Genomic DNA, 19,097 nt, shown 5'->3' with positions numbered 1-19,097 from the left:
ACAGATACACAGGCGGCAATCAGATACAATGATTTTTTTTTTACGAGATGAACAATAGAAAACAATACGGGTTTTCTTCGTGAAGAGATTCAAAGGAACAATTTTACTTGAAGGCTTTAGTTCTGTCTCTGAAGTATATTTTTCGCAAGTTTTTTTTATAACAAAATTTTTATTCTGGCCGTTTGCGTAAAAGCTTTACGTGACCGATTGGCTTACAGTTTTGTTACTTAAAAATTTTTTGTTGCTATTTTATATCGTTGTCACCCTTTTTCTAGGGGGAGATAAGTTTCCTTCTTCATCCAACGAGGATCGGGGATCACTTCGTCCGCGGCTTATCTCATCATCCATTGCCTAATCGTCTGTGTTGTGTGTGATTTCCGTTTTCTTTTCGTTTTCCTTGTTGATCGTAGTCTTGGGCTCGTTGAGAGTTGCTGTAGATGCGCCTTGTTGTACATTGGCTGCAGTTGCTGGTTGGTTGGAGGGTAAGTTGTTAACTGCAGCTGGTGTACATTGTTCTATAGGGGATACTGATCGTTTCATTGAAGGGGATGCTTCATTGTTGTTGGTGGCTGTCACAGGTGAACTGGGGATGCTTGGGGTTGGTGTGAAGGAAGCACCGTTGTCCTTTGGTGTAGTTGTCTCCTTGTCCAGTTTATCACATGGCTTAGCGTAGTGAACAGCTTTTTGGCTATATTGACATGTGGCCATCTGGTTGTCATAGGTAACAAGTGATTTGCTCGGAATTCATTTATCCTGACCGAAAGTCACATAAGAATGTATAGGTCTCCTCAAGCGCATTTAGAATACCGGGGAAAAAGTTCTTCCACTTTTCTTTTTCGATAGAGAGGATCTCTCCGTATTGGGGCATAGTTTTGCGAATATAAGGATCGGTGACGCTTGAGGGAAGATCATGCACACGCACTTCTATAGCACTATCATCCATATATTTTAGAATATTGTACTTAATATTTTCGTGCTCCACATAGTGCACATTGTTATTGTCTTTGGGAATTGAATTGCATCCAACTCTTTATAGAACTGGATATAAACAACAATATTGGTCTTATTGCATTGAAGTAAATGCACAAGTTTAATGTCAAGATGCATTTGCTTCTTAAGCAAACCTTCAAGTTCTCGTATCGAAGGTCGAATTTTGCACTGCCTGAAGTCAACAACAATTGTATTCTTTCGTGTCGGCGGTAGCTTTTGTTCGTTTGGTTCACTCATTTCGAGGTCGTTCTATTGTTCACTACACAATACTGTACTTGGATTCTTCTGTCCCGAACGTAAGCGGTTTTGTTATATCGACTGACTTGGATGAGATGTGAAAGCGAACTGAGTTTTCGCAAGTTTGCACTTCCGCAATGTCAGACATTTACCGTTTTTCGAATCTGTCTTGTCTAAGCAGATAAAACATTATCTTGGCTTGGTTGACTGACTTTCGTAATTTTATTTTTGAAAATAAAAAAATGAAACTACGTAGACTTTGCTCAAAGCCTCCCCTCCCCCCTTGTAGACATTCATTCTACGAGGTATAAGCATGACCCCAAAGCAAGCCTGTCAGAGCATGCAATAGTTTTGTATCGCTTCTCGTGACGTATGCTGCCTGGTAACAACCTTCTCCTTGCATATTTCGTGTGAGACTGAAATATAATTTTTTTTTGCATAAATTTATTTTTATTAATCTTATTTTTGTGTATAACATCAACGTTTTACAGTACAAGTGTTTTGACCCTTTGGCCTTTCATCTTTGTTGTTCATACGATTCGTTATTAATCATAGGTGTTTTAGTTACTCTTGTTTTACATACTAATGTTTAATCATGATATTTATTTTAATTATTAATAAAATATATACCTACTTATAACTATCCCCAAAATAATATGTACAAATTTTGAATTATTTGTATTACAGAGATTGAGCACCTCTCTCCAAATTTCGTGCAGTGTTGTTCGAACTTTTGTTCTAGTATACCCAGGGAGGGCATCTCATGTACTTCACTAGTCCTTGTCCAAGGGGGCAGATTTAGAATCATCTTTCAGATCTGACTTTGAATGCGCTGAAGAAAGAGTTTGTGCGTTCGTGCACAGCTTTGCCAAACAGGAACTGCGTATTCAATTGCAGGGTAGATGCTTTGTTTATAGGCAGCCATCTGATTCTTCAGGCACAGTCTAGATGTTCTAAAAATCAGTGGATACAGAGACCTAATGAGTATACTGCATTTTTGAACGATTTTGTCAACATGAGACCTGAATATCAGATGTCTGTCAAAGGTGAGTCCTAGATAGATAACTTCGTCGTACCATTGGATGACCTCATCACTGAATCGTGTTCGGCATTCGTCTGATGGAACAAGTTTTTGAGATCTTGAATGTCCCAAGTTTTTGCTGCAATGATCACAATTTTCCAGCTTATGCGCTCTTTTTATTGCGCTGAGACAAATTTGTTCTCATTCTCAGAAGACAACCATGCGCAGGCGAAGGGCTTTAGCTGCTCTCACAAAAACTCGTTCGTGCATTTATGTACAGAAATCAATTGTACAACGCTTCGTTCGCTCTCGGCGCATTTAGCCAAGAACGAGGTACGAGTGCTTCAGTTCAATGAAATTTATACAATTTTTAAGAATATTAAACCCTACATTTCTTGGCAGTGTTCTCCGCGACATGTTTAATTACTTTCCTTGGCGTACGGCACAATTGTTAATAATTAGGTTTTCAAAAGCGGGGAAAGGTATCTGTAACTGTTCAATCATTCTAAACCTTTTTATCTGCTTCCCGAAAATCCTTGTGCGATCTTGCTCAACATCACCTTGACATTAATTCAAAATTGTTTGCATGGTCATACATAAAAACTATTCAAATACGGTCTGGAATTAAATATAGTAATCTCGTTGGGAATTTCAATTATATTAAACTTCTTTTCGAACCTGATAATAACGATAATTGGTTTCATTTTTTACACTTGAATTTTGATCCCGAAAAATATTTTAATAGACATATATTATCGAACTTAATTCGTCAAGATAAAAATATTTAATTTCTATACAATAAGATTAAAAGGTTCGTCATCAATATCCAGTATTCATAAATCTTTTAGATCTCAAACAGCTTATAGGTTAAATAGTGGGTTGCAAGCGCTTGCTTTTAATTAATACAGCCTACTATTTTGAATCTGTTAGATAAAATACATAACATTCAAAATGTGGAATGAATCCCCAGGCAAAGGAAACACGTAGAAAGTTTCCATGCAACAATTTGCTCTGAAAGTACCGGCTAAGATTTTATCCGGATATCCCATTCAAAGATTTTTTTCTCGGTTGTTGCACTAAATTGACTCTAAACGTTTTCTGCTCTGGAAAGCTCTAGTCCGGTTTTGGCACACCATTGAATTAATTCGGTTTTCGTATTCAAAACTACTTAAAGGGGCCGACCCGGCGAACGACCAAAATTAGGTTAAAGCCGGATATAAACAAACGATATAAAAAAACTTGAAGGGTTTCGACGATAAGTTGCACTTATTAGCTATTCATATAACGCTCAATCACTTTTTGAACTCTGCTATGTTTCAAACAGTATCACACACAGGGATTTTTTTTATAAAAAGCTTTAAAAATAATTGTTTCATTCATGTCTATTCATGTTAACTTGAATATGTGTATTAGGTCGCAGAATTTTTTTTGTTGTCGCTCATTTGAATCACGATGTAAAAATTTAAAATTATAGTGAAACTGGTAGCGATCGATTATCACGAACTTAGATTCAAAGTTCTAATGATGCGTTTGAATTGGTGTAGCAAAATCCTGCACTCCTGTTGTTTCTGTGTATGATATTCAAGCTAAATAGGGTAATATTAATCAGCTGCATAGCAAGCACAAAGATTGGGCATGTTTTTCTTATTATAATTATTATTCATCGCAGCATGTATTAGCTGTTTTTATTGAATGCTATGACAACTCCCCCTCATTTGGTAGTTGTTCTGTCGAGCCTCTAAATTCTGTAATTTGAAAGCAAAATAGAAATTTCAGGTTGAGGATGAGTTTCAGTTAAAATAGCAATATCGGCATTCTTCTCTTGAAGAAAATCGGCCAATTCAGCAGTTTTGCTCCATTCAAGCATTCCAATTTACTACAACCAACTCATTATATTGCATATTCGATGATGAATTTGCCTAATGCGTTGTTTTGATCTAACCGCGTTCTGCAGTTTCGTAGTTTTGCTGTCATTGTTTCAAAAATGACGATCAGTTGTTCAGCAGAGAATTAGTCACCAGAGTCATCCTTTGTTGCCCCATCCAGGAGAGATTTTGGAAGAAGAACCTTTTTGTGATCCAGCGGCTGAATCTTTTGGTTTGCTGTGAGGAAGTGGCGGTAAATTTGGAATATCCCTCTTCGGTGGGAGCCGTGGGAAATTAGTTTCATCCTTTTGTGGGACATTCTTGCGCATTGATTGTTTACGAGACGCCTGTTGTCGAATTTTTGTGAACTCAGCACGTTTGGGACACGATTTGCGCATGGATGGATGGTCGCCATCACAGTTCACACATTTCACTGCGATGTCATCTAGTAGGCAATCGTTGGTATTGTGGGCTTCGGCACATTTCCCGCATCGACTTTTCATGTGGCAATTCCTCGCTCCATGGCTGTAGTTCAAACAGTTCGTGCACTGCGTGACATCCCGGTGTACCGGTTTATACTTTTGCCATTCGATGATTATATGAAACAACGATTTTATCGTTTTCAGTTGACTCATGGTGATGGAGCCTTTCTCCAGATGAATCAAGTATAGTTGATCTTGATACTTTCGATTGTCCGTGTTGTGTCGTTTCATTTTAAACACCACCACAGGCTTTAGTCCAACCGCCGACAGTGACTGCTTTAGTTCGGCTTATATCATGTCGGGTAGTCCTCGAAGTACAACCTTCATAGGTTTGTTCGCGGCAATGTCGTGTGTGAAGTATTCCGCTTTTGTCTGCTTCAGGTAACATTCCACTGCTTTGTGGTGGTTCAAAGCCGGAACAGTTATTTTGTAGCCTTCAGTACATATGTTGCCTGTAGTCCTTTGCTGATCAGCGTGTTGAAATCCGAGTGTAGATTAGGTGGGAAGCCCTTCAGGTAGAAAGGCGGCATTTTGTCCTTCTTCTACAGTTCCTCTTCGACATCAACTGACAGTTCAGCGTATTGGTTGTTACTCAGCAAACGGTCGTTTACCTGTACATCATTTGGCTTCAGACGCTTAGCATCATTCCCGGATCTATGGCGCGTTTTACGCATAGCGTGGGTAGGTAGGCGAAATTTGTCGTAGCAGGTTATTCGTCTATCCACATCGAGTGTTAGATGACGAACGATTGAAATATAAGCTGTAATGTCGCTTATATTTATAGATTCGATTCTTTGATGACCAATCAAAGCGATGCTTCCCAACTGATATGCCACTTACTCATTCAAAACCATAGTCTCCGTTAAGGAAAGTCAGTAATCCAGCATAATATTTAGATGCTTAGCAGGCAAAATAAGGTACTGCTTGCTATTGTTAACAATTTCATTCATATGCACATGAAAATACGTGGCAATATCCATTCAAATCGATGCACAGAAATATTTCCAATCAGTTGGTGAAATAATATTATGAATCGAAATAAAAATGACTGAGCTGTAAATGTTCAAAACCTGACCACTTTTCTGTATGTTAACTTTGCAAATTTCAGTGCTATTATTTCCAGTGGTTCCATTTGGGAAGGAAAGTTGTTATTCTTCAGTTTTGTTCTAACATTGCCAAAGAAAGTTTTTGGATGTTTCTTGATTACGCTTTCAACTTTAGAGTTTTATTTTTTTATGTGTAATTCGACACATTCGACAAGGATTGCTATTTTCAGATCATTGTAAATTTCGAGGTAGTTTTATAGATTAATAACACTTTTATCTTTCCTATATGTCTTATGTGTTTTGTGTTTTCTATTTTTCATGTTTTTCAGTTGCGGATTGAACCACACAGACAATTTACTGTTGTTACTTCTTCTTCCTATTTTTACTGGTACAATTTCCGAAATTAGGCTGTAAATAAATAGATAAAAATTCTCCATTTTTTGATTGACGTTTAATTCTATGCTGAATATATTTTGCCGGTTTATTGTACTTAGTCTACTTTTTGCTTCTTCAAAATTTGTTTTGTGGTATTCTGGCATTGTGGCACATCCTCGTATTCTGTAAAAGATGGAGTATCCAATTTCTGTGTGAAATGCTACATTTTTCCAGAGTAGATTTGGTGAAGTCATCGGTTCAGTTTGTAAAAAGAAGATCAAGATATGAATTGTTTATTTTTTACCGAAATTCTGTGACAAAGTCTGCATGTCCAGAAAGTTTCATTCAAATCTGAGAGGATGCTGCCAAAACTTGTTCGAGTTGACGCGAAATGCATCGTAAGAATAAATGATGAAATAAATAACGCAAGTTTTCTATCGAGCTTGAAGTGTGTTTTAACTTTCTGATACCGGCTATTCAGTCCATTCAAACCGGATATCGAGTTTTCTAGTAGAATGAAAAGGTTTGATTTTTCTGATGCTGTACACTACATTCTGCTGTTGCATTTGACATTGACTTTTGCTCGGTTAGCGTAACGATCCTGTTGACTCTAATGTCGTTCTCGCTTGATGCCAAACCTAACCCAGTTTTCACCCTAACTGCTGTCAGAACGTTTGTTTCAAGCCAGTTTCGTACCTAGTTTCAACGGCATTGAATTGAAAATCTAGCCAGTTTCGATTGTGATTCTTATATCGGGTTTACTCGCACCTCCCGTTGCTAAGTGCGAACCTACCTCAGTTTTGTGAAAACTATTTGTTCGATGAAACTCCCGAAAACGACAAAAAGTATCCTAAGATCATGACAGTTTGTTTATGTGCTCAGGACCTTACTCCTTCTGTGCACCATATCGAGCTTTAAACTATGAACCTTACAAATTGTTGTTGCCTGAACCTAACAAGACATAACCAGCCCAAAGATTATAAAACGTCCACCTGTCAGTGCCAATGACCATTTGACCTGCTCATAATTGAACAGGTGCTTTTTGCGCAACAACAGCGACAACTGGAACAACGCTAGGGCTGAGAGATGGAAATACCATTCGACATCTAGTTGCCAACCGTTGAATGCTGTCATCGGTGGAGTGAAGGATATGCATAAATATCCGTATTGTTCGAACCAATTTAAATTCCATTCATGCTTGCAAGTCACAAGCGTGGTTCAAAATCTTTAAAAAAAAAGTGTCGTAGATGGGCTTGTTTACGTACAGAAGCGTATTTCATCATTTGAACCCTTTCGAATGGTGCGGCGTTTACTCGGTCCTCACCCAACGATGGTTTTGCCTGGTGCGAATCTCTTCGCCATTAGATCACTGATCACCGATATATTTTACGAGGCTGCTTGCTAATGGCTGTTCGATATCGCCGGTGCGTTTGTTCGAGCGCTTGCTGAAAGAGTTGCCATCGTTTATAGACAGAAATTGAGGAGAAAAAAGAATCATTTCATTTGTGATTATAAAACTGAATGCTTCCAGTGACGGCGCAAAGGAATAGGTTGCGCAATCAGTACCTGTCACTGGTCTATTTTTATCTTTCCTCTTTTCATTATGAGGAAAATATATCGAAAAGATGACGACATCACCGTGACCCTGGTCAAGCAGATCATGGTCACCGCTGAAGCATTTTCCTAAATTGTTTCAGTAAAATTATCGCAACATATGCTCTGATTCCGTGTCCGCAAGTATATTAAGTCATTTGATGGGCGAGGTCGGATGCTGCTTTGTCGATGAATTAGCTTGGGTGGTTGCTGCGAACTAATGGATATTTATTTCTACTGGTTGGCTTGATGTTGTGTCGAATGAATGAAAAAAGCTCCAAACCAGAAAAAATATCAGCAGCTGAGCTTTGCGTGTCTGAAGGCAGAAAACGACGCAATGAGCGGAAAACGTTTCTTTCGCACGTTTCGTGGTTGCTGCAGGTTCGGATTTAACGAAGCACGTTTTAAATGTCCGACAAAGGTATATTGCGATGATTGGAAGAAATGATCAACTCAAGCAAAGCTGAATGACAGCAAGCCTCCTCTTCTACCAATGTAAAGTTACGATATGCTTTCGGAGCTGTTTATGGTTTCCAACGCTAGTCTCTTATACTAATTTTCGTCAGTTTCGCTCTGTTTTGATTGCTTCTATCCTACAGCAGCTCGAATTGAAACCGATTTCGGTATATAAAATGTTTCGGTTTCCTTTTAAAAAGAGGCGTCGCCGGCGATTCGGCGTCTAAAAATGATCGATGAAGATCAGTTCACGTAACCACTCGAACTCCTGTCCAAGCCGTCATCAAATCGATACAGTCGACTACAAAAGATTGCACAGGAATGATCAATTTCAATGAATACTGATTATTGTCGTTAATACGACCTACTTTTCGAAATTTAAACTCTGAGAGAGTTATAATTTTTTGATCGAGAATATCTCTTGTTGCATCTAACGTATCAATACAATTTTTGCTAAATGCCATCGGGAATATGATCATAACTTTATGGTAAAATTTTCAGTTGTATGACATATTCTCAAATAATTCATAATTAAACTTTTCAGGAATATTTGGTATCAAAGAGGGAATCTCATGACGCGCGTTTGCCTTTCTCATATTTTGAAAGATCATAGCTCAGTGATCAATAGAATGATTTATATAATCTAACTACCAATAGATTCGAAATTTTTCAACTTGAACGTGTATTGCAACAACATTGAAGTGTTTCAATAGTACACTGATTTGACCCATGACAGCACCAGCCAATCAGAACGCGTTCTGAGAAAGAGATCAAAATATCTGCTGCTGTACAACTGTATCGGCCTCTTCAGGTCCCATACTAAATTCCTAAATTTCATTTGGATATGACTTCCAGTTCCGGAGTTATGGGGTAAAATGTAAAAAAATTGTGAAAATAAATGCACCAACTTTTTTCGGAGATGGCCAAACCGGTTTTCACAAACTTAGATTCAAATGAAAGCCTTTTAAGTCCCATACTAAATTCTTAAATTTCAATCGGATCGAATTTCCGGCTTCGACGTGCAAAAAATGAAAATATTCGTTCTAACATTTCTCATAGATAGCGCGACCGATTTTCACAAACTTAGGTTCAAATGAAAGGTCCAGTGAATTTAATCCGGATCCGACCTCCCGATCCTGAAATGACGGCTAAATCGACCTCAAATCTTCCAATTGATAGTTTTTGTCAGTAGATGGCCAAACAAACTGATATCGGTTATTCTCTCAAGAATCGAAGAAAATTGTTTTGAAGAATACCACAGTATTATGTATGATAGTATGATTGATATGAGAAAAGCATCATTACACCACTAGGTGGATTGAAACAAGTTTTCTGAGTGAACTTAGATGTTACGCTAATATTGGTGATTATAAGTGTTGTTTGGATAGTTAATTAATTTGCATGTACATCTATTCGCTCGGTATTATTATTCCCTCATACATATTACTTACTACGAGTTACTACGGTTTACTTATGAGGAGTGATATCTGCTCGATTCTCTCTCGCTTTTTTTTTATTCTCATGATTCCAACTGAGCTAGCCTACTACGCCGGTCGCTAACGAAGACGACTCGTCCTCTTTTTATTTTGGACCATTGGACACGAAGGAAGTGTTACTGACTTTTCTCCGAAGGTCGGTCTGGCTACCGACGCTAGATATAAAATTTCATAATGATAAGTAAAATGTATCAAAACACCAAAAAAATGTGAAAAATGTCAAATTTAGAACATATGGTTTTCAGATTGATTTGCGCAGAAAATGAGGACGTACCAACGAAAATCCACGATAGGCAAAACGTTGTTCGAAAAGATGAAGCTATTGCAGGTCTTTGATCTGCAAAAATTAAAATTGTCACAGTGGCAAATTATTTTAATAGTTCCGTGCGAACACTTTCGCGATATTGTTTAAAAGCCAAGCAGATGCAGTTCTTCTTGAAGACGTAAGACCTCTCCCCAAGGCGAGTACACGAACTGATTCTAACAAGCAACAAGGTCGCAAACGTCAATCAACCCCAATTTTTACAGATTCCTCGATAAGAGCAGCATTAGAGAAGGAAAAAATGTAAACAAATGTAACCGTATACTAGCGGAGAAAAAAAGCAGCGAGAGCTTTAAACAGGTTATGCAAACCAACCAAATCTAAAATAATTTAAAAAATTAACAAACTTTTGGTTGTGCAGTAACTTGTTTCCATTGACGCATTTGACGTGTTTCACATATTTCATCATACTCGGCCAACCTACCCCGGCCTTGAGTAACGAAAAAATTCACTAAAGTGCTCAAAAGATGTACCTACAAGAGTGCGTAAACAGCTTATCAAAAAGTCTAACCAGAATGAGAACATAAATTCCGAAACCAAAACTCGGCCAACCAGCCTCGGTCTCCCTTACAGATTTGAATATTACGAAAGGAAAAAATTTCTTAACACCGCTAAAAATCCAAATTTGTTAAAAAAGTGTTTTTTTTTCTAAAAAGATTTCATGTTTCTTTGCGATTGATTTTTTAATTTAATATTCTCCCAATTTTATGTTCTCGTAAAAATACGCCGCCGATAGTTTTGGGGGATTTTAATATAGATGCTCCAAAACAAGATAATAATAAATTCAATGTTTTCATGAGCAAGTATATGTATTGGTCTCGTAATGTCAATGTAAAGCTTGCTTCATTTAGAATTGGAACAAACTTTTGCTCATATTGTGGCGCTCCTGGTGGACGGATTTGTAAGTCCTTGGCGCCCACGTGTCGGGAATTTTGTCAGCTTCACTTATGATTTTTGATATTCCGCAAATCGACTGTACTTTGTAAACAATCAACATGGAAGCCGAAAGAAGGGAAAAAATTTTGCACAGTTATTTGAAAAATCCATTGTGGTCTGCATCTAGGCAAGCTAAACAGCTGAAATTGCTCAGGCGCCTTATCACACGGTATAAGGAAACATTGATGACGATTCGGAAGCCTCAAGCCAGTCGTCGGAGTGGAACTGTCGACCGGAAACTGTGTGGTAAGATTTTGAAGACGATTAAGAGAAATCCTAATCTGTCGGACCGTGATTTGGCCAGAGAATTCGGTGCTGCCCAAAGAACCGTAAGGAGAACTCGACTCCTGGAAGAAATCAAGTCGTATCAAGCTAGCAAACAGCCAAATCGGACCATCAAACAGAATAGTGTGGTCAAAATTCGTTCTCAGAAACTATATGACCAGGTGCTGACCAAGTTTGACGGGTATCTTCTGATGGACAATGAAACCTATGTCAAGGCTGACTTCGGGCAAATCCCAGGTCAAAAATTTTACTTGGCAACGACTCGGGGGGATGTTCCAGCCAAATTTAAATTTGTTTTTCCGACAAATTTGCAAGAAAATTTATGATTTGGCAGGGCATTTGCAGCTGTAGCAAAAAAAACGAAAGTTTTCGTTAAAAATTAGACAATGTCATCGGAATTATACCAAAAAGAGTGTCTCCATAAACTAATTTTGCCGTTCATTCGATCCCACGACCATCCCGTAATGTTTTGGCCAAATTTGGCAAGCTGTCATTACAGCAAAGTCGTTCAAGAATGATATGCAGAGAAAGAGGTCCAGTTTGTGCCGAAAATCCTTAACCCACCCAACTGCCCCCAGTTCCGCCCTATTGAGAAATACTGGGCAATCATGAAAAGGAGACTCAAGGCAAAGGAATGGTTGTCAAAGACATCAATCAGATGACGACTTGGTGGAATATAATAGCTAAAACGATGGACGAAGAAGGTGTGTGCCGCCTAATGAGCCGTGTTACAGGAAAAAATTGAAAATTCCTTCGAAACCGTGACGAATAATTTTATCCGTATTTTATCTTAAAAGTATAAAGAAAACGCTACATTTGTATAAAAAAAGATCTTGAATTCAATAATAAATAACTGAAATACAGGCAATTGTGTTTGTTCCAATTCTATCCGAAGCAAGCTTTAGAAAGCCGTAGATATATTTCATATTTTTTATATCTTTATTCTTGTATTTAGAATCTAGAATCATGACCTCTACCATTAATATGATTTCTTTAATGTTTGAATCACTACATTTTTTATGTTATCGCAACCGGTCGTGTCTTGTACATAACCTTCTTGTAATTTTTTGGATCTAGTAAGCTGTTACTCTTTTTCATGGTTGTTCCATTGTTTCTGAACATGAACAGGATCATACTGATTTCTGTGTAAATTTTTCTAGGTGTGTAGGCCTGCCGAAATATTAAAACGTAAAAAATCGATGCCTCGTTAGTACCCTGGTGACACGATTTTATTCTACATACAACTGGCTTGAAGCCGAAATATTTAGTTCTTTGGTTTTACTTAGCTGTGTTAAGCAGTGTTCATATCTTTCATCATGCGGTAGCATCAGAATATGTAAACTGTTTCTTAAAAAGATAATCAAACTAGGGGACGGGTATAGCGTGATGGGTAAGTCGATGCCTTTCACGCAGCCTGCCTGGGTTCGATTCCCAACCCCGACATAGGGTCAGAAAGTTTTTCTGTCCCGAAGAGGTGAATGACATTAATGTTAAAGCCTCTATAATAGAAACAAAAAAAATAATAATCAAACTATAATAAACAGGATATCATTCCTTATTCGAAGGAAAGCCAAATTATCGTTTGTACAAAAAACTACGGATTTTAAAAGTGTTTCGATTGTACGTATATTGCAAAATTAATAAAAAAACCCATCTTAATCCACCTAGTGGTGTGATAATCCCTTTCTCTTCTTTCATAACAGTCGCATGAAAATATGTTTCATACTCTTATTAAATAATTTTGGATATTAACTTTGACACCAATTGATTCAGATTGTTTCGAGTAGTTCACGAAAGCATGCTTCAGTGTTTATGTCACACAGTCAGCATCATCTTTCCAAACTAGTGCTTGACATTTGCGTTGCCTATTTGTAATCAGTGATGCTAATCTAAAAATCTTAATCCACCTAGTGGTGTGATAATGCCTTTTTCTTCTTTCATAACAGTCGCATGAAAATATGTTTCATACTCTTATTAAATAATTTTGGATATTAACTTTGACACCAATTGATTCAGATTGTTTCGAGTAGTTCACGAAAGCATGCTTCAGTGTTTATGTCACACAGTCAGCATCATTTTTCCAAACTAGTGCTTGACATTTGCGTTGCCTATTTGTAATCAGTGATGCTAATCTAAAAAAACCCTTCTTAATCCACCTAGTGGTGTGATAATGCCTTTCTCTTCTTTCATAACAGTCTCATGAAAATATATTTCATACTTTTATTAAAATATTCGGATACTAATTTTGACACCAATTGATTCAGATTGATTTGAGTAGTTCACAAAAGCATGCTTCAGTGTTTTATGTCACACAGTCAGCATCATTTTTCCAAAGTCCCAGAAAGTTGATTTTTTCAAAAAAATTTTTTTTTGAGATGACACTAAATTTCGATGTTTTATGCAGTTTTAAGAGTTTTGGCATCAAAAAACATTTTCGATTTTGGAAATTTCATGTACTCCCCCCTATGGTGCTTTTTCAAGATCGAAAATTGTCAAACCTTTACCACCGGGCAGCACCCCTTAAGCATGTCCGATTTAGGTCAAATTTTGCATGAAGGCTTTTTTCGAGGTGCTTAAACTTTTGAGCACTAGAATTTAACGAAAATAGAGGTGATCCCAAAATTTTGGCACCCTTATATATAAGAGCGGTAAAAATCAACGTGTTTTGTCGGTTACGTCACTTATACAATCATATATCTGGAACCAAAAGTCACAACCATTTGATATTCGAACTTGATCAATGGCCCGACAGTAGCTTTCAAACGAGCCCAAGTTTGTTAAAATCGGATCAGCCATCTCTGAGAAAATTGAGCGCGTTCAAATACAACGCTTTTTGTCGGTTACGTCACTTATACAATCATATCTCCGGAACTAAAAGTCACAGCCATTTGATCTTCGAACTTGATCAATGGTTCGATAGTAGCTTTCAAACGAGCCTAAGTTTGTTAAAATCGGTTTAGCCATCTCTGAGAAAATTGAGCGCGTTCAAATACAACGCTTTTTGTCATTTACGTCACTTATACAATCATATCTCCGGAACCAAAAGTCACAGCCATTTGATCTTCGAACTTGATCAATGGCCCAACAGTAGCTTTCAAACGAGCCCAAGTTTGTTAAAATCGGTTCAGCCATCTCTGAGAAAATTGAGCGCGTTCAAATACAACGCTTTTTGTCGGTTACGTCACTTATACAATCATATCTCCGGAACCAAAAGTCACAGCCATTTGATCTTCGAACTTGATCAACGGCTTGACAGTAGCTTTCAAACGAGCCCAAGTTTGTAAAATCGGATCAACCATCTCTGAGAAAATTGAGCGCGTTCAAATACAACGCTTTTTGTCGGTTACGTCACTTATACAATCATATCTCCGGAACTAAAAGTCACAGCCATTTGATCTTTGAACTTGATCAATGGTTCGATAGTAGCTTTCAAACGAGCCTAAGTTTGTTAAAATCGGTTTAGCCATCTCTGAGAAAATTGAGCGCGTTCAAATACAACGCTTTTTGTCATTTACGTCACTTATACAATCATATCTCCGGAACCAAAAGTCACAGCCATTTGATCTTCGAACTTGATCAATGGCCCAACAGTAGCTTTCAAACGAGCCCAAGTTTGTTAAAATCGGTTCAGCCATCTCTGAGAAAATTGAGCGCGTTCAAATACAACGCTTTTTGTCGGTTACGTCACTTATACAATCATATCTCCGGAACCAAAAGTCACAGCCATTTGATCTTCGAACTTGATCAACGGCTTGACAGTAGCTTTCAAACGAGCCCAAGTTTGTTAAAATCGGATCAGCCATATCTGAGAAAATTGAGCGCGTTCAAATACAACGCTTTTTGTCGGTTACGTCACTTATACAATCATATCTCCGGAACCAAAAGTCACAGCCATTTGATCTTCGAACTTGATCAACGGCTTGACAGTAGCTTTCAAACGAGCCCAAGTTTGTTAAAATCGGATCAGCCATATCTGAGAAAATTGAGCGCGTTCAAATACAACGCTTTTTGTCGGTTACGTCACTTATACAATCATATCTCCGGAACCAGAAGTCACAACCATTTGATCTTCGAACTTGATCAATGGCCCAACAGTAGCTTTCAAACGAGCCCAAGTTTGTTAAAATCGGTTCAGCCATCTCTGAGAAAATTGAGCGCGTTCAAATACAACGCTTTTTGTCGGTTACGTCACTTATACAATCATATCTCCGGAACCAAAAGTCACAGCCATTTGATCTTCGAACTTGATCAACGGCTTGACAGTAGCTTTCAAACGAGCCAAAGTTTGTAAAATCGGATCAACCATCTCTGAGAAAATTGAGCGCGTTCAAATACAACGCTTTTTGTCGGTTACGTCGCTTATACAATCATATCTCCGGAACCAAAAGTCACAGCCATTTGATCTTCGAACTTGATCAACGGCCTGACAGTAGCTTTCAAACGAGCCCAAGTTTGTTAAAATCGGATCAGCCATCTCTGAGAAAATTGAGCGCGTTCAAATACAACGCTTTTTGTCGGTTACGTCACTTATACAATCATATCTCCGGAACCAAAAGTCACAGCCATTTGATCTTCGAACTTGATCAATGGCCCGACAGTAGCTTTCAAACGAGCCCAAGTTTGTTCAAATCGGTTCAGCCATCTCTGAGAAAATTGAGCGCGTTCAAATATCTTCGAAAAGTGCACACACATACACACACACATACATACACACACACACACACACACAGACATTTTCCGATCTCGACGAACTGAGTCGAATGGTATATAACACTATGGGTCTCCGAGGCTCCGTTCGAAAGTCGGTTTTTCCAGCAATTCTAATACCTTTCTATAGAGAAAGGCAAAAAGGTCGACTTTTGAACCCTCTGTTCCGAATTAAAAAACTATATGGGCGATCTACTGTTGTGTTTCACAACTAGAGGCGTACGTTTGCGAGGATGATAATTGCAAGTTTATCTGTCAAAATGCATGGGAAAACCAATGTCCACTTGTAGAATCATTTATAAATTATGTTGTACATTTGTTCACAGGACCAGTTAATTTTCATATCAGAAAAATCATGTTCCACCTCTGTTATTTTTGCAGTATACAAGATTCTGTTTGAAACAATGAAAATTTTCAGTTCCGATTTCAACATGTGTACGGATAAAAATCTATTGCCGTTACCATGAATAAGAAATTATGAAAATCTTCTCTGCTCTTGAAATCCCACCTATTATTAATGATGTTATAAGTAAAATAATTTAAATGATAAAATTTTTTTATGGAATTTGCGCACAACATCATCAGTAATAGGCATGGTTTCATGAGAAGTAATGTTTCATGATTTTCGTGATTTCCTGATCATGGTACAGGCCACGTATTTGTATCCGTGTGAGAAATTGTTCTGTTGATCAATTTTAAATGGCGTTGTTCGTAGTGTACATTGTACAATGTCACTTGAAGGACTGTACAAATGCGCGACCTAACCAAATATGCGATATTATAACGAGAAATAACTTTGCACTGACTTTCGATTTATTCCTCTAACGTTCAAAATAACCTCAACCGAACCGAAACAGTTAGTTGCAGAATTCCGGTTTTCTAGTTCAGATTCAGTTTCCTGAGCTCAGCTCAGAAATTCTGTTATAGAATTCAGATCCAGAATTTACTTTAGAAATTAGTTCCTGCATTCAGTTACAATTCTAGAATTGTAGAAACAAATTCTAGATCTAAATTCGGGTCTAGAATTCTAAACCTGTGGTTTACCTACTTTTTTGTTCCTTTTGTGGTTTACCTACTTACGTTTCTACCTACTTACGTTTGTATAAAAGGAACTTCACTGCAGCATTCTTTCAATAAACTTATAAAACCGATACACTGAAGAAGGATGCAAATAGCATTCCGAAATACGTATCTGTATTATAACGTTTGATACACTTTCGGAAAAATAGTGACTTTGTGAGAGTGTAATGACGTGATATAGTGGAATTCAACGGTACAACAACAGTACTATTACTGAATTTCAAATTCAGATGCTGCAAGCGAATAAAAATCTTGGATTCTAATACTGAATTTCAGAACTAAACTCTGGAATTGGATTCTGGATCAGGATTATGGTCTGAGCTGAACGACTACCCAGGTTAGAATGAAGGAAGAATCAAGTTTTTACCTTCCATTGAAACGATTGAAAAAAAAACATTTAGACCAGAAACTAGTCTATTAAAAATCCAGAATAGAGCATTTGGAACCGAGTATCGAAATCTGAGATTGGAGAAACGAGAGTACCGAGGAACAATAAAGCTTAATATTGATTTGTTAGGTGTCTACACTCCATAAACCATTCAACGTTTACTGATTAAACCTAAGTTAGTTCGTCAACCACCAATAATAATTGTTTCAAATCAAAACAAACAACGTCTGATAACTTGTTTGCACGTATTATAGAACCGAAACTTCCGGAAAGTTGACAATCACCGATGACAACATTTCGTCAGTAAGCAGCGCGCTCATTCGATTGCGTGTGCCAGCAGAAATAAAATTACTCCACCGACATTGTTGTTTGTTTATGGCTAAACCTGATCCGGTTAGGGCGGTTCAAGTTGAAGTTTTCAAGTCTGTTAACTATAGATAATAGCAGATGCGTCAGCGAATCCGTGTGATTATTTATTTGTCATGGTGCTCACAACAGGACTGGGAGCCCTAGGAAGATTTACAGCCATTCAAATTTCGCTATCTTCCAGAGATCGCCTATGTTTTATTCAAAACGAAGAATAATCAATTACATATTCGCATTTGTAATATATTTGGAAATCGTAATTTTCATGATGAATCGGTTATCTGATCCCTACGAGGTGAGTCAATTCTCACGAATGTACATCTTGGATGACAGATCAATGCAATGTTGTGAGTATTACTTCCGTGTAGGACTGTTGGTATAAATATTTACTTTAGTTATGCTTATGATTATATCCGAGAAGCATGTCAATGAATTCTGCTAGAATATACCATGGAAAATTGAAAGCATTAGAAATTCATTTCATCACGATTTCAGCTGCTTCGTAAACAGAAGCGGTAATCATGCAAATAATAAATTCGGGCCTTGTCCGGCAATGCTTCCGTGACTACTTGAATGACTTTAAACCTTGTCATTATTGTAAGCTCAGAAGGGCAGAATCGATGTTGATCTTCACAAGTGCACGTTGTCCTTCGAAACAGGTTGTGCGGGGAAAAATGACTACTACGTCATGCCGCAGGATCATAACCGATCATGAACCATTCGATTGATGGTCTTATTTGTTTTGTTGTGTCACACAAATGCCAACAGGTCACTTTCCTTTTTTCGTTCTAGAACTTGTTTAATAAGCAGTCTATGCAACAAAAGAGAAAAGAAAGGAAAAGGGTCATGCGGCGAGCTCAAGAACGATCACAGGTGCGATATAAAAGAATGTCGAATTCCGGAACTCGGTTTAGTGCAGTGCGGATTGCTTTGACAGCTGGCTGCAGGTGAAAGTGGAATAATACAATAAACATGTGCGTATTACGGTGTAGTAAATACGAAAATTTCGTGCGACAAAGTTATTTCAAAGTTTGAGTAGATTGTAGAAAATGGTTTGATGGAGTGTTGCTCTATGATTGATGGAAATTGAAACTATTCATCTGAATAGGAAGAAAATCTGTGATGCACTGATGGCAGAGATCAAATCAAACATTTTTTATTTAGAATTTATAATTGCTTCAGATATAACAACAACGAAATCCGTAACTTTAAAACAATGTGATAGCATTATATTTTCTACTAGTATATCCTTCTAATAATCAGAATGGTAACAATCGGAATGTTTGATCGAAATATCGAACTTTGTTTCAATTCTATAGAACAGTGATGCCTAACCTTGTTTTATCTAACACATATTTTCATAATCCTCTGCATCTTAGAGCTTAAATAGTCTAAATATTGTATTATTAAAGGAAAAATATCTAAATACATTAAGTGTCCTCCATTTTAATT

The 19,097-nt window shown here is 37.5% G+C and overlaps 2 protein-coding genes across 6 annotated transcripts in view; one reads left to right on the top strand and one right to left on the bottom strand.

Moving 5' to 3' along the window:
• LOC131435629 (D-beta-hydroxybutyrate dehydrogenase, mitochondrial) overlaps positions 1-19,097 on the bottom strand; it is a 205,926-nt gene that overhangs the window by 87,143 nt on the left and 99,686 nt on the right. The window lies entirely within an intron of this gene.
• The window catches only part of LOC131435631 (elongation of very long chain fatty acids protein 7), a 93,425-nt gene that overhangs the window by 10,822 nt on the left and 63,506 nt on the right, over positions 1-19,097 (top strand). The window contains exon 1 of one of the 2 annotated variants that reach the window (XM_058603722.1): positions 18,477-18,619. The exons of the other annotated variant lie outside the window; for it this stretch is intronic. The gene's annotated coding sequence lies outside the window, so the exon portion shown is untranslated. Of the gene's footprint in view, positions 1-18,476; positions 18,620-19,097 lie in introns of those variants that run through there. 2 annotated transcript variants of the gene reach the window in all.

The sequence above is a fragment of the Malaya genurostris genome, chromosome 3 (genome assembly GCF_030247185.1).
Source record: "Malaya genurostris strain Urasoe2022 chromosome 3, Malgen_1.1, whole genome shotgun sequence".
Taxonomy (NCBI): Eukaryota; Metazoa; Arthropoda; class Insecta; order Diptera; family Culicidae; genus Malaya; species Malaya genurostris.
The sequence above is the reverse complement of the archived record's forward strand: the minus strand, read 5'-3'. Positions and strand labels throughout refer to the sequence as shown.